The 16,170-nt window shown below is 38.0% G+C and overlaps 1 long non-coding RNA gene across 3 annotated transcripts in view; it reads left to right on the top strand.

Annotated features, from left to right (window-relative positions):
- The first annotated feature begins 212 nt into the window (after window positions 1-212).
- The window catches only part of LOC133617595 (uncharacterized), a 232,822-nt gene continuing 216,864 nt past the window's right edge, over window positions 213-16,170 (top strand). For all 3 annotated transcript variants that reach the window (XR_009817035.1, XR_009817038.1, XR_009817036.1), the window contains exon 1: window positions 213-290. This is a non-coding gene — a long non-coding RNA (uncharacterized lncRNA). The remainder of the gene's footprint in view (window positions 291-16,170) is intronic.

Here is a 16,170-nt window from a genome sequence, read left to right on the forward strand (position 1 = left end):
TGTAAGAATAATTAGGCTTTGGCCATTTATTGACCTACAAATTGTTGCTGATAAACAACATTTTTGTCAACATTATTTTGAGACTAAATTAACCACAGATTAAATGATAATACATAATAGGAATTCAAGTACTGTTGTACGAAAGCCTATTGTGTGCCGTTAACCAGTTTTGTAATGTTCCTGTGCTTTTAAGTTGATAGGTCATTCTGTGACGTCATTTCCCCTATGAACACGTCTTTGTCAGAATAGCCGGTTTGGATCAATGATGGCAGCCAGCTTGACGATTAAATGTAAGTTTTGTCACATACTGTTACAGCATTTGTCGTGCCTTGCTACTTCTGCAAATGTTTGGTGATTCGTATGCTAAGTTCAGATGTTGTTGGGTCAATTGAGAGATAATTAGTCTAGTTGACGGCGTTTCCATTCATTTCCATTGCAACTGCGATGGCGTAGTTTGGCCTCTAGATGGCGGCAGAGACCACATAATCGCCATTTATGGCTCTGAAGCTTAAAACTTGTTGAAGTTCATGCATAGTTAAGTGCAGTGTATATGTTGTTATTTATATTATATTATGTTATCTTATGTATGCATATATATGTATATTACTGCCTATTAATGCGTATATGATTGGATTGTCATTTTTCCTCTTTTCTCTATTTGTTTAGACCAGTGTTTTTCAACCTTTTTTGAGCCAAGGCACATTTTTTTCATTAAAAAAATACAGAGGCACACCACCAGCAGAAAAGGTTAAACAATGAAACTCCACCAGGTTGTCGTGCCTTATTTTGAGTTTGTTGTTGTTTCCTGTGTGTTGTGCTTTAGTTCTTGTCTTGCGCTGTTATTTTGGTGACCTTTCCTGTTTTGTTGGTGTTCTCCTGTAGCAGCTTCACGCCTTCCTTTGAGCGCTATTGCCCGCACCTGCTTTGTTTTCGCAATCAAGACTCTTTAAGTTGTGCGTATGCTAGTGATGGGTTGATGAGGCGTCATGAAGCGTTTCGACACATTGCAAAACTGTATTGATACTGTGTCGATACTGTGTCACTAAATACTGACATCTGCTGGACATTAAAAATCCCTACAGGCAACCTATGGACCGACTCAACTGACACTGATTGTATGCCCTAGTACAGGGGTCACCAACCTTTTTGAAACCAAAAACTACTTCTTGGGTACTGATTAATGCGAAGGGCTACCAGTTTGATACACATTTAAATAAATAAATATATTGTCATTTGTAAGTTACATGTAAGTGTGATTTAAACAAGAATAACTAAATAAATAAATGTATATATGTAAAAAAATGGGTATTTCTGTCTGTCATTCCGTCGTACATTTTTTTTTCCTTTTACGGAAGGTTTTTTGTAGAGAATAAATGATGAAAAAAACACTTAATTTAACGGTTTAAAAAAGGAGAAAACACGAAAAAAATTAAAATAAAATTTTGAAACATAGTTTATCTTCAATTTCGACTCTTTAAAATTCAAAATTCAACCGACAAAAAGAAGAGAAAAACTAGCTAATTTGAATCTTTTTGAAAAAATTTAAAAAATAATTTTTGGAACATCATTAGTAATTTTTCCTGATTAAGATACATTTTAGAATTTTGATGACATGTTTTAAATTGGTTAAAATCCAATCTGCACTTTGTTAGAATATATAACAAATTGGACCAAGCTATATTTCTAACAAAGACAAATCAGTATTTCTTCTAGATTTTCCAGAACAAAAATTTTAAAAGAAATTCAAAATACTTTGAAATAAGATTTAAATTTGATTCTACAGATTTTCTACATTTGCCAGAATAATTTTTTTGAATTTTAAACATAGTAAGTTTGAAGAAATATTTCACAAATATTCTTCGTCGAAAAACCAAAAGCTAAAATATTTATTATTCTTTACAATAAAAAATAAATAAATTTACTTGAACATTGATTTAAATTGTCAGGAAAGAAGAGGAAGACATTTAAAAGGTAAACAGATATATTTGTTTAAAAATCATAAAATCATTTTTAAGGTTGTATTTTTTCTCTAAAATTGTATTTCTAAAAGTAATAAGAAGCAAAGTAAAAAATAAATGAATTTATTTCAACAAGTGAAGACCCATCCATCCATCCATTTTCTACCGCTTATTCCAAGTGAAGACCAAGTCTTTAAAATATTTTCTTGGATTTTCAAATTCTATTTGAGTTTTGTCTCTTTTAGAATTAAAAATGTCGAGCAAAGCGAGACCAGCTTGCTAGTAAATAAATACAATTTAAAAAATAGAGGCAGCTCACTGGTAAGTGCTGCTCTTTGAGCTATTTTTAGAACAGGCCAGCGGGCGACTGATCTGGTCCTTACGGGCTACCTGGTGACCGCGGGCACCGCGTTGGTGACCCCTGCCCTAGTATATACAATAATATAAACCAAGTCATTGTATTTCATTTAGGATTATTTCATATCTTCATTTAAATAAAAATATTTTTTTATCTTTTTTAGATACAGTCAATAAATAATGTGAACATGTATCATAACATGGAAACCTAAGAGAACGTGTTGAGGATGATTGTGGACTGGGAATTTTTTTAATTTTATTTTTTTACACATTTTTATAAAAAAAAAAAAAAAAGTTTTTCCGACGTATTACATTTTAGACGATTTCTCTTAGTTATTATTTCTCCGGCTGTAGAAAAGACCCGCTCACAGGGCACAGAGGAGGCGACACAGTTCGCGTATCGGTCACGTGACCAAAACAGCTCATGATCGGTCACATGACTTTCTAAAAGCGGTACGCGCACCGACACAGGGTTTTGCTCTATGAGCTCGACGCATGCGCCGATGCATCGGTGTTGCCGGACCCATCACTAGCGTACGCTATCCTTCTATGTGGGGACATTGTTGATTGTCATGTACGGGATGTGCTTTGTGGACGTCCTCTTTGATCCACACGCTGTAAGTTTTTGCTGTCGTCCAGCATTCTGTGTTTGTTGACTTTGTCGCCAGTTCAGTTTTACTTTTGTTTTACATAGCCATTCCTATGCTTCAGTGCCTTTTCCTAGCGGGACTTGCCTATTTATTTTTTGGTTTAAGCGTTACATACCTTTTTACCTGCACGCTGTCTCCCGCTGTGCTCTGCATATTGGGATCACGACAAACCATCCTAACTCGTTCCCACTACTACAAAGCAATGAACTACCTGCTGCCACCTACTAGTATGGAGCATTACAAGATTACCCTGCCAAGCTCTACACAGCACAGGCACTAGACAACGGCACATTATTATGACTATTGATTTGCAAAAAATATTTTTTGGACCAATTAGGTGAAGTTGCATAATTTCCCACGGCACACCAGACAATATCTCATGACACACTAGAGTGCCGCGGCACAGTGGTTGAAAATCACTGGTTTGGACCACACACACACACACACATACACACACACACAAAAACACACTCATTAACATCTACCTTTCAGCAATAAAGATGATTAAAGGATTCTCTGGCCGGAATCTGTCCATTATGTCCCAACTCTAAAAGAACTACTATCCCTTCCTTAGAACTGTATTTTCCAGTCTATAGAGGTCACTATTCAAGCCGCATCCAACAAATTTCAGAAGAGATGAATATTTTCACATTTTTAAGCCGCACCGGAACATTAGCCGCTGAAAAATACCGGTACCAAAGATTTTGTAAATGTTTATTTACATACCTTAATTCATACTTGCCAACCTTGAGACCTCCGATGGTTGGGGGCGTGGTTAAGAGGGAAGGAGTATATTGACAGCTAGTCACCAAGTCAAGTATTTCATACATATATATATATATATATATATATATATATATATATATATATATATATATATATATAGATATAGATATAGATATAGATATAGATATCTACATCCTGAAAATATGCAAACAAAACTGTGTTTAGATAATTGATACTTCAAACTTGCATAAATAAATATTAAGGAATATAACATAACTTTGCTTCTGAGAGTTTCAAAATGTAATGAATAAAATGCTAAAGTTGTTGATAAACAAGCAATTATTTTAATAATTAAATACGGTCATTTTAAATGAATTATTATGATAATTTAAAATCAATTATTTGAAATATGTTTATTTTAATGTATAATTCTATGGCTGGATGTAATAAGGAGTCATGGAAAAATACAAATAAAAATACAATTAATTTTGATGTTTTTAGCAAAATATAGTAAAAATGTATTTATTTATTTATTTATTTTTTAATTAATAAATATATTTATTTTTAGGTAAAATAAACAGAATAATACAATTTATCTCTAGTCTGGATGATTTAGTTCTTGTCACCCTGTTGTCCTCCCGTCATGAAAAAAGGCTGTCCTCACTCAGGTCCGCATGGAGCTGGAGGGGGCGTGGCTTCCAGCTCCGGCTGAAAATCGGGAGATTTTCGGGAGAATATTTGTCCCGGGAGTTTTTTGGGAGAGGCGCTGAATTTCAGGAGTCTCCCGGAAAATTCGGGAGGGTTGGCAAGTATGCCTTAATTGTTTCCAAATGGAGTCTGTGACACTGCAGTAAAACGGTTGATCAAACAAAACAGAAGTCATCATCGTGGACCTACTAGCTGCGCAAGCCAGCTCTCCAATCAGCTAAACAGACTCAATAACTCCACGTTGACATTTTGGTGAATTTACGAAACTGAATGCCAAAAAGAATGCCAATGTAGGTTTTTAATACTAACACAGACACTAGGATGTACAAATATGCATGAAAACACTCCTACAGACGTCACACATGGGGCACTTTGCTAAGTAAGAATAGTTTTAGTTATATTGTAAAACTTACAAACGTTGCTTTGAGTGATGAATGAAGAATCCAAACGAGTAGCGAACGCTATAGACGAATAGTAGACAAAAAAAGGATATACTTCCAGTTTAAAGCACAAAACAGGAAGTACATGTCCACTTGCAGTGAGAAAACTCGTCCCAAAGATGGCGCCATAGCACAAACATTAACACACATTTTCAGTGCCTCTGTCGGTGTTTTATGAAAACCATTTATTGAATACCAAACATTATGGCTTTTAGCAAAGACAAATCTAGCAACCTGCAAGGTTGTATGTCTATTTAAATACATCATATTTGTGGAAAAATTGCAGGTGGAATATAAAAAAATATACTAAAAATAATCTAATCAACCAACAATTTTAAGACCCCCCTGCAGCACTTCTGCAGACCCCTTTTCAATACCTTTGATGTACTTAATTATTAGGGCCCGCATGGCCCATTGTATAAGGACTCCCAAAGGGAGTCCTTATACAATGGGACATAAGGACCTATTGAATTTGTAACGTTTTATTCTTTATTCTTTATTCTTCCGCCGCCACATTAAACTGTAATTTGACCCACTTAACATGCTTCAAAACTCACCATATTTGACCCACACATCAGGACCTGCGAAAATTGCCTTTTTTAAAAAAAAAACCGAACCACAAAACTCAAAATTGCGCTCTAGCGCCCCCTAGGAAAAAAAAACTAGACTGCCTGTAACTCCCACTAGGAAGGTCGGAGAGACATGAAACCTCTATGTAGGTCTGACTTAGACCTACATTTCATAATAGTACATTGTCGGGCTAAAATCAACAGGAAGTTGGCAATTCCCCCTTCAAGACAAAAAAGTACTAAAAACAGTAACTTTTGCCTCTTTGAGCTGTAATTTGACCCCCTTAACACGCTTCAAAACTCACCAAACTGAACGCACACATCAGGACTGTCAAAAATTGCGATCTTATGAAAGAACCTAACCCCAAATCTCAAAATTGCGCTCTAGCGCAATTTTTGAATAAAACGCAGAAAAAAATGCTCCTCGGAAGAAAAAAATGACAAAACTGCCTGTAACTCCCACTGGGAAGGTCGGAGAGACATGAAACAAAAACCTCTATGTAGGTCTCACTTAGACCTACATTTCATAAATTGACAACCCCCAGCAAAAATCAACAGGAAGTTTGCTATTCCCCCTTCAAAACAAAATTTTTGTAAAAACCGGTCACCTTTCTTCAAACATTATCTCCTCTGAGCGCGTTTGTTGTTTCGGCTTCAAACTAACACAGGAGAGAGATTGAACCCTTCTGATTAAAAGTTGGCGAAAGAGTTTTGATACCTGCTCCGGTTTTGATTTTATGACTCTTCAAAGAACCTCTGCGCTGATGCTGCTGTTTTTTCAAGATGGCTGCTTAAAAGCAGGCAGCACCAGCGTGCCCACACAATGCAGACAAGGTAGGTACACTAAACAAAAGTATTGGGACAATTCGGACTAAAAGTAGACAAAAGTATTGGGACACTTATGACTACCACTGGACAAAAGTATTGGGACACATAGCACGAAAACTGGACAAAAGTATTGGGACACTTGGGACTACAACTTGACAAAAGTATTGGGACACATATGACTACCACTGGACAAAAGTATTGGGACACTTATGACCAAAACTGGACAAAGGTATTGGGACACTTACACTGCACAAAAGTATTGGGACACTTAGGAATACCACTGGACAAAAGTATTGGGACACCTACACTGGATAAAAGTATTGCGACACTTAGGACTACAACTTGACAAAAGTATTGGGACACTTAGGACTAAAACTGGACAAAAGTATTGGGACACTTAGGACTAGCACCTGCCAAATACGCGGGCCCGACCAACGCTGCTTGCAGCTTTAATTATTAATGTATGTTTTCTCATGATTTAATGATCAATTTAACGGTTTAAATCAGGGGTGTCAATCTCATTTTATCCCAGGGGCCACATGGAGGAAAATCTATTCCCACACGGGCCGGACTGGTAAAACCACGGCATGATAACTTCAAAATAAAGACAACTTCAAAATTGTTTTATTTAGCCAAAAATACATAGTGGATTGTTTGCACCATTTGCTCACTAGTACCATAACAAAGGCACAAAATGGTAACATGTTGCATTCTAAATGGTAACATGTGTCATTCTAAATGGTGAAATGTGTCATTCTAAATGGTGAAATGTGTCATTCTAAATGGTGAAATGTGTCATTCTAAAAGGTTGGTCTGCAGTGTGACATTGAAGGAAGTGCAGTTGTGTTACAAAACACAAGTGATGCAGTACTGCCCCCGTGTGGCTGCATCTTGTCATTACACATTCATCCACATAGTTTTGTTGGAAAAATCAAATGTTCTGATGTTTTATGGAGAATATCTGATCGTTTCCCGATAAAATTCTAGATCCTACGTTCTATATTTGTGTACAAAAGACAATCAACACTCTGCTGTGTGGCGGGAAAAAGCGTTGCGCGTGTATTTGTGTGTGCGATGCACATGACAGCAGGTTGTACAGTGGTACAGTAGTAGTACAGTAGTTGTACATGTTTGGCCAACTTCCTTCTCCAAGTTGCTGTGAAATGAAAATGCAGACTTGAATGATTGCTATGGCCGATGACATCACTATAACAACATGACATCACTATAACAACAGCTGTGAGTACAGACATCAGATATCACAGAGTTGAAATGCAGGAAGAATAATATTAATAATAATAATGAATAAACCTGCTAATGCCAAACGTTTAGTGTCATTTGTGTTACAATAACTTGTAAGACTGGTGCCCAAACTGACGGGGCTGGGACTGTCTTCCTCCATCTGCCACTGGATCCTGGACTTCCTGACAAATCGCTCCCAGAGGGTGAGAATAGGCTCCCTCCACTCAGCATCCATCAGCATCAGCACCGGCTTCCCCCCCCCCCCCCCCCCCCCCCAGGGCTGCGTGCTAAGCCGCCTACTCTACACCCTCTACACTCATGACTACACCCCTGCTCATGCCAGCAACACCACTATTAAGTTTGCAGACGACACCACAGTAATGGGACTCCTTTCTGGGACGGATGAGTCTGCCTACGGAAATGAAGTGGACTGACTGACTGGGTGGTGCAGGGAAAACAACCTGGTCCTTAAAGGGGAACATTATCACAATTTCAGAATGGTTAAAACCATTAAAAATCAGTTCCCAGTGGCTTATTATATTTTTCGAAGTTTTTTTCAAAATTTTACCCATCACACAATATCCCTAAAAAAAGCTTCAAAGTGCCTGATTTTAACCATCGTTATATACACCCGTCCATTTTCCTGTGACGTCACATAGTGATGCCAACACAAACAAACATGGCGGAAAGAACAGCAAGCTATAGCGACATTAGCTCGGATTCAGACTCGGATTTCAGCGGCTTAAGCGATTCAACAGATTACGCATGTATTGAAACGGATGGTTGTAGTGTGGAGGCAGGTAGCGAAAACCAAATTGAAGAAGAAACTGAAGCTATTGAGCCATATCGGTTTGAACCGTATGCAAGCGAAACCGACGAAAACGACACGACAGCCAGCGACACGGGAGAAAGCGAGGACGAATTCGGCGATCGCCTTTTAACCAACGATTGGTATGTGTTTGTTTGGCATTAAAGGAAACTAACAACTATGAACTAGGTTTACAGCATATGAAATACATTTGGCAACAACATGCACTTTGAGAGTGCAGACAGCCCAATTTTCATCAATTAATATATTCTGTAGACATACCCTCATGTCAGCAGGCCAGGGACGCTAGGGTCGATATTTTTCTCTTGATCATCTTCGGGACGGTGTGAGCCAAGACATCCAGGGGGTTTAGCTCGCTCGTCTGCGGGAACAAACTGCCGCCATCGCTTGCCGTGCTAGCGAGGTCCTTTGTCCCTGAATTGCTCACACAGTCCGGCAGATTCAATGGGGGTCTGGCGGCAGATTTCTTTGACTTTATGGTTGGAAATGCATCTGCTTTGAGTGTCGCAGGATATCCACACATTCTTGCCATCTCTGTCGTAGCATAGCTTTCGTCGGTAAAGTGTGCGGAACAAACATCCAATTTCTTGCCACTTTCGCATCTTTGGGCCACTGGTGCAACTTGAATCCGTCCCTGTTCGTGTTGTTACACCCTCCGACAACACACCGACGAGGCATGATGTCTCCAAGGTACGGAAAACAGTCGAAAAAACGGAAAATAACAGAGCTGTTTTGACCCGGTGTTTGAGAAAATGGCGAGAGCGAATAATAGAAAGGCGTTTAATTCGCCAAAATTCACCCATTTAGAGTTCGGAAATCGGTTTAAAAAATATATGGTCTTTTTTCTGCAACATCAAGGTATATATTGAAGCTTACATAGGTCTGGTGATAATGTTCCCCTTTAACACCACCAAGACCAAGGAGCTGATCATGGATTTCCGGAAGAAAAAAACAATAAACATCCAACCACTGTACATCAACGGGGACTATGTGGAAAGGGTCTCTAACTTCAGGTTCTTGGGCATCCAGATCGAGGAAGACCTGTCGTGGAGTCATACTTGCCAACCTTGAGACCTCCGATTTCGGGAGGTGGGGGGGCGTGGTTAAGAGGGGAGGAGTATATTTACAGCTAGAATTCACCAAGTCAAGTATTTCATATATATATATATATATATATATATATATATATATATATATATATATATATATATATATATATATATATATATATATATATATAAGAAATACTAAGTCAAGTATTTCATATATATATACAGTATATATATATTGTCGGAGGCAGGTATTTACGGTACATATATCCGTATTTAAGTGTTATTTCTTTATTTTCATAATCATATTACAAAACAGCTAGTGTTCTTCTTCCAATTGTGGTCTTTTGGTTGTCTGCAAATACTGTGTGCTAACTGTGACTTTGGAATGTAAATGATAATGATAAATAATGATAAATGGGTTGTACTTGTATAGCGCTTTTCTACCTTCAAGGTACTCAAAGCGCTTTGACACTACTTCCACATTTACCCATTCACACACACATTCACACACTGATGGAGGGAGCTGCCATGCAAGGTGCTAACCAGCACCCATCAGGAGCAAGGGTGAAGTGTCTTGCTCAGGACACAACGGACATGACGAGGTTGGTACTAGGTGGGGATTGAACCAGGGACCCTCGGGTCGCGCACGGCCATTCTTCCACTACGCCACGCCGTCCCCTGTAATGTAAGGAGGAGAGATACTCCTTTTCCTTATCTGTTCCTGTGTCCAGCTGCAGAGGACAATGGGCATGTGTTTGGGCTGGAAAGACAAGACAACGAGGGTGGGAGGGAGAGACACTTTATAGAAGAGAAGGTTTATATACACACACATATATATATATATATATATATATATATAGGTGAGTTTTTCCTTGCCCTTATGTGGGCTCTGTACCGAGGATGTCGTTGTGGCTTGTGCAGCCCTTTGAGACACTTGTGATTTAGGGCTATATAAATAAACATTGATTGATTGATTGATTGATATATATATATATATATATATATATATATATATATATATATATATATATATATATATATATATATATATATATATATATATATATGTGTGTATATATATACAGAGGTGGGTAGAGTAGCCAGAAATTGTACTCAAGTAAGAGTACTGTTACTTTAGAGATTTATTACTCAAGTAAAAGTAATGAGTAGTCACCCAAATATTTACTTGAGTAAAAGTAAAAAGTATGTTGTGAAAAAACTACTCAAGTACTGAGTAACTGATTAGTAACATACACACACATATCATATATATGTATATATATATATATATATATATATATATGTATATATATATATATATATATATATATATACATATATACACATAAATTGATATATACAGTATATCATTTATATTTATTTATTTTGCCGTTTTTGTTTACATGTTAAAGGTGTTTTAATGAATATACATGCATGTTTAACACATATAGATTCCTTTATTTCATGTTGACAAGAATATAAGTTGGTGTATTACCTGATTCTGATGACTTGCATTGATTGTAATCAGACAGCAGTGCTTAACGTCCACGTTTTCAAATGCAGGAGAAAAAAAGTTCCTCCTTTCCGTCTAATACCACATGAAAGTGGTTGGTTTTTGGTATCTTATTTGTCCAGCTTCCATATTCGTTTTCACACACTTTACAAGAAATACATTGGCGGCAAATTCCGTAGCTTGCTAGCTTGTTTGCGCTGGCTTTCGGAGACTCTTATTTTGAAAGCGCAGGCGCGATGGAGCGGCACTTTTATTGTGAAGACAGGAACTGTGCAGTCAGTCTTTAGGCTTGTGACGGGATGTACGTTTGAAATAAAAAAGTGTCTTTTTTCCTTCACACTTTTGATTGATTGATTGAAACTTGTATTAGTAGATTGCACAGTACAGTACATATTCCGTACAATTGACCACTAAATGGTAACACCCCAATAAGTTTTTCAACTTGTTTAAGTCAGGTCATGTGACCGCCTGGCTCTGTTTGATTGGTCCAACGTCACCAGTGACTGCATCTGATTGGTGGAACGGAGTCAAACGTCACCAGTGACTGCATTTTATTGGTGGAACGGAGTGAAACGTCACCAGTAACGCAGGCACTTTGAAGGTCTGTCTGACAGACCAAAACAAACAAAGCGTGCATTAACAGATCGATAAAAATTAGTAGCGAGTAGCGAGCTGAATGTAGATAAAAGTAGCGGAGTAAAAGTAGCGTTTCTTCTCTATAAATATACTCAAGTAAAAGTAAAAGTAAGTTGCATTAAAACTACTCTTAGAAGTACAATTTATCCCAAAAGTTACTCAAGTAGATGTAACGGAGTAAATGTAGCGCGTTACTACCCACCTCTGTATATATACAAGAAATACTTGACTTTCAGTGAATTCTAGCTATAAATATATATTTATTTTATTATATATATATATATATATATATATATATATATATATATATATATATATATATATATATATATATATATATATATATATATAAAATAAATACTTACACATAACACTCATCTACTCATTGTTGAGTTAAGGGTTGAATTGTCCATCCTTGTTCTATTCTCTGTCACTATTTTTCTAACCATGTTGAACACCCTCTCTGATGATGCATTGCTGTGTGGCACGCACAAAAGTGCTTTCATCAAATGCACTAGATGGCAGTATTGTCCTGTTTAAGAGTGTCACAACATTGCTGTTTACGGCAGACGAACTGCTTTACGGTAGACGAAAACATGACTGCTGTTGTTGTGTGTTGTTGCAGCACTGGGAGGACGTTAATGAAACTGCCTAACAATAAACCCACATAAGAAACAAAGAACTCGCCCTCCATCATTCTACAGTTATAACGTGATTGGGCAGGTACGCTGTTTATATTGTGGGAAAGCGGACTCAGGTCCGCCGGAATTTCGGGAGATTTTCGGGAGAAAATGTGCCCCGGGAGGTTTTCGGGAGAGGCGCTGAATTTCGGGAGTCTCCCGGAAAATCCGTGAGGGTTGGCAAGTATGCGTGGAGTGCGAACACCTCAGTGACCATCAAAAAGGCACAGCAGAGACTTTACTTTCTGAGACTCCTCAAAAAGAACAACCTGTCACAAAAACTGCTTGTGTCCTTCTATCGCTGCTCAATAGAGAGTGTGCTGACATACTGCATGTGTGTATGGCAGGGGTCACCAACGCGGTGCCCGCGGGCACCAGGTCGCCCGTAAGGACCAGATGAGTCGCCCGCTGGCCTGTTCTAAAAATAGCTCAAATAGCAGCACTTACCAGTGAGCTGCCTCTATTTTTTAAATGGTATTTATTTACTAGCAAGATTTTTAATTCTAAGAATTTGAAAATCCAAGAAAATATTTTAAAGACTTGGTCTTCACTTGTTTAAATAAATTCATTTATTTTTTTACTTTGCTTCTTATAACTTTCAGAAAGACAATTTTAGAGAAAAAATACAACCTTAAAAATGATTTTAGGATTTTTACACACATATACCTTTTTACCTTTTAAATTCCTTCCTCTTCTTTCCTGACAATTTAAATCAATGTTCAAGTACATTTTTTTTTTTTATTGTAAAGAATAATAAATACATTTTAATTTAATTCTTCATTTTAGCTTCTGTTTTTTCGAGGAAGAATATTTGTGAAATATTTCTTCAAATTTATTATGATTAAAATAAAAAAAAACTATTCTGGCAAATCTAGAAAATCTGTAGAATCAAATTTAAATCTTATTTCAAAGTCTTTTGAATTTCTTGAAAAAAATTTTGTTCTGGAAAATCTAGAAGAAATATTAATTTGTCTTTGTTAGAAATATAGCTTGGTCCAATTTGTAATATATTCTAACAAAGTGCAGATTGGATTTTAACCTATTTAAAACATGTCATAAGAAATTCTAAAATTAATCTTAATCAGGAAAAGTTACTAATGATGTTCCATAAATTCTTTTTTTAATTTTTTCAAAAAGATTCGAATTAGCTAGTTTTTCTCTTCTTTTTTTCGGTTGAATTTTGAATTTTAAAGAGTCAAAATTGAAGATAAACTATGTTTCAAAATTTAATTTTCATTTTTTTCGTGTTTTCTCCTCTTTTTTTTAAAATTGCTAGTGGCAAGCTAGTTAAAATGGAGAAGTGATCATTTAAAAATGTGCATTTTGAAAAATGTGCACTTAGAGAAAATATAAAAACATACTTGCCTTGAGACCTCCGATTTCGGATGGTGGGGGATGGGGGTGGGGGTGGGGGCGTGGTTAAGATATATATATATATGTATGTGTGGGGGAAAAAAATCACAAGACTATTTCATCTCTACAGGCCTGTTTCATGAGGGGGGGTTCCCTCAATCATCAGGAGATTTTAATGGGAGCATTCACATACCATGGTTTGTATAGGGCACAGAGTGGGTGGGTACAGGCTGGCGTAGGGGCGTGGTGATTGGCTCATGTGTTACCTAGGAGGTGTTTCCATCTGTGGCGGCATGCTGTTACAATTTTGCTGCGCTTGTTGAGGGATGACAGGTCTGGACGGTAAATAATAAACAGTTTCTCTTTCAAGCATAGGTTGCATCTTTTATTACCACTATTGTAAGGTGTGCTGGATGCAAGAATTTGCCATGTTATTGAATATTCAACATTATTGTCTTTGAGGTCCCAAATGTGTTTGCTGAGTTCTGTGGTATTCCGCAGGTTTTGGTTCCTGAAAGAAGCCTTGTGATTGTTCCATCTGGTTTTGAATTCTCCCTCGGTTAATCCTACATATGTGTCGGATGTGTTAATGTCCTTGCGTATTACCTTAGATTGGTAGACAACTGATGTTTGTAAGCACCCCCCGTTGAGAGGGCAATCAGGTTTCTTTCGACAGTTACAGCCTTTGTTGGTTTTGGAGTCGCTCTGTCCGGGGGCCGACGGCTCATTTGCAATTGGACGGTAAATAATAAACAGTTTCTCTTTCAAGCATAGGTTGCATCTTTTATTACCACTATTGTAAGGTGTGCTGGATGCAAGAATTTGCCATGTTATTGAATTGTGTTATTTACCGTCCAGACCTGTCATCCCTCAACAAGCGCAGCGAAATTGTAACAGCATGCCGCCCCAGACGGAAACACCTCCTAGGTAACACATGAGCCAATCACCACGCCCCTACGCCAGCCTGTACCCACCCACTCTGTGCCCTATATAAACCATGGTATGTGAATGCTCCCATTAAAATCTCCTGATGATTGAGGGAACCCCCCCTCATGAAACAGGCCTGTAGAGATTAAATAGTCTTGTGATTTTTTTTTTTTCCCACACATACATATATTGCGCTCTACTACGGTATCGAGCACTATTTTTTGGATAACCTTATTAAGACATATACTCCGCTCCAAATTGACATTTGTTGAGCACTGTACGACGATCACAAATGGAAAAATTCAACATCGACTACTCCACGAAGAACATTCCCATACCCGCGCAGAATGACTACAAGCTAAGGCTCATAGAAAAGACGGAACACTTCCTAAGAAGGATGCGGTGGAAAGCACAGTTTTTCCTCCACCCTGAAACAAAAGGAACGCAAAAGAAAACTTACGGATTCAAATCTACCAAGAACCCACCCACAGTTGAGGAACTAAAGGATTTTGAGAACGACATGCTCAAAATGATACAATCAGTCAAATTCAAGCCAATCCGCAACCCACTCCTCACCAAGCTGAAAAATGACAAGGAGCGCATCAAGAAAGTAAACAACCTCATCATAGCTGCCGATAAAACCACAAACTTCTACAGAATGGACATACCAGAACATCACACCTTACTGGACAGAAGCATCACCAAATCATACAAAAAAGCGCAACCCAACACCTTACAGAACATCCACCTGGAAAATAAAAGGATCGCGGCTGAACTGGACATTGAGGACAGGGTGGACGCCACAGCCAACAAGGAAGCCTTCATCACATTGAAGGACCACAAACCCAACTTCGCAAATAACCCAACATGCCGACTAATAAACCCAACTAAATCTGAAATAGGAAAATTCAGCAAAATAATCCTGGACAGAGTCAACACAAAAATCAAGGACAAAACACCACTCAACCAATGGAGAAATACAGCAGCAGTAATCAAATGGTTCAACAACATCCAAGACAAACAACAGCACAACTTTATCTCCTTTGATATCGAAGAATTTTACCCTTCCATCACGCAAGACCTACTGACTCAAGCACTAGACTTCACCTCAGACTACGACTCAATCACAGGCAACGAAAGAAACATCATCATCCACGCAAAAAACTCCATTCTCATCCACAACAGTACACCATGGCAAAAAAAGAACAATGCAACATTTGACGTCACTATGGGAAGTTTTGACGGAGCAGAAACGTGTGAACTCGTTGGGAGTTTCCTCCTCTCCCAGCTCGCTAGCCTCAATCTGAACCTTGGTATTTACCGTGATGACGGACTGGCAGTGTGTCGCGCCTCGCCAAGGAGCAGCGAGAATACCAAGAAGCGCATATGCCAAATTTTCAAAGAGAACGGCCTACGGATCACGATTGAAGCCAACAAGCAAACCGTCAACTTCCTTGACGTCACTTTCAACCTGAGAAATAACAGCTACCAACCATTCACGAAACCCAACACAACACTCCAATACGTGCACCATGACAGCAACCACCCACCCACCACCACGAAAAGAATACCTACCGGAATTAATAAAAGGCTATCGATGCTGTCATCTAGCAAAGCTGAATTTGACCAAGCAACCCCCCCATACCAAAAAGCCCTTGATGAAAGCGGATACAATTTCACCCTCACCTATGAACCCACGCCA

The sequence above is a fragment of the Nerophis lumbriciformis genome, linkage group LG18 (genome assembly GCF_033978685.3).
Source record: "Nerophis lumbriciformis linkage group LG18, RoL_Nlum_v2.1, whole genome shotgun sequence".
Lineage (NCBI taxonomy): Eukaryota > Metazoa > Chordata > Actinopteri > Syngnathiformes > Syngnathidae > Nerophis > Nerophis lumbriciformis.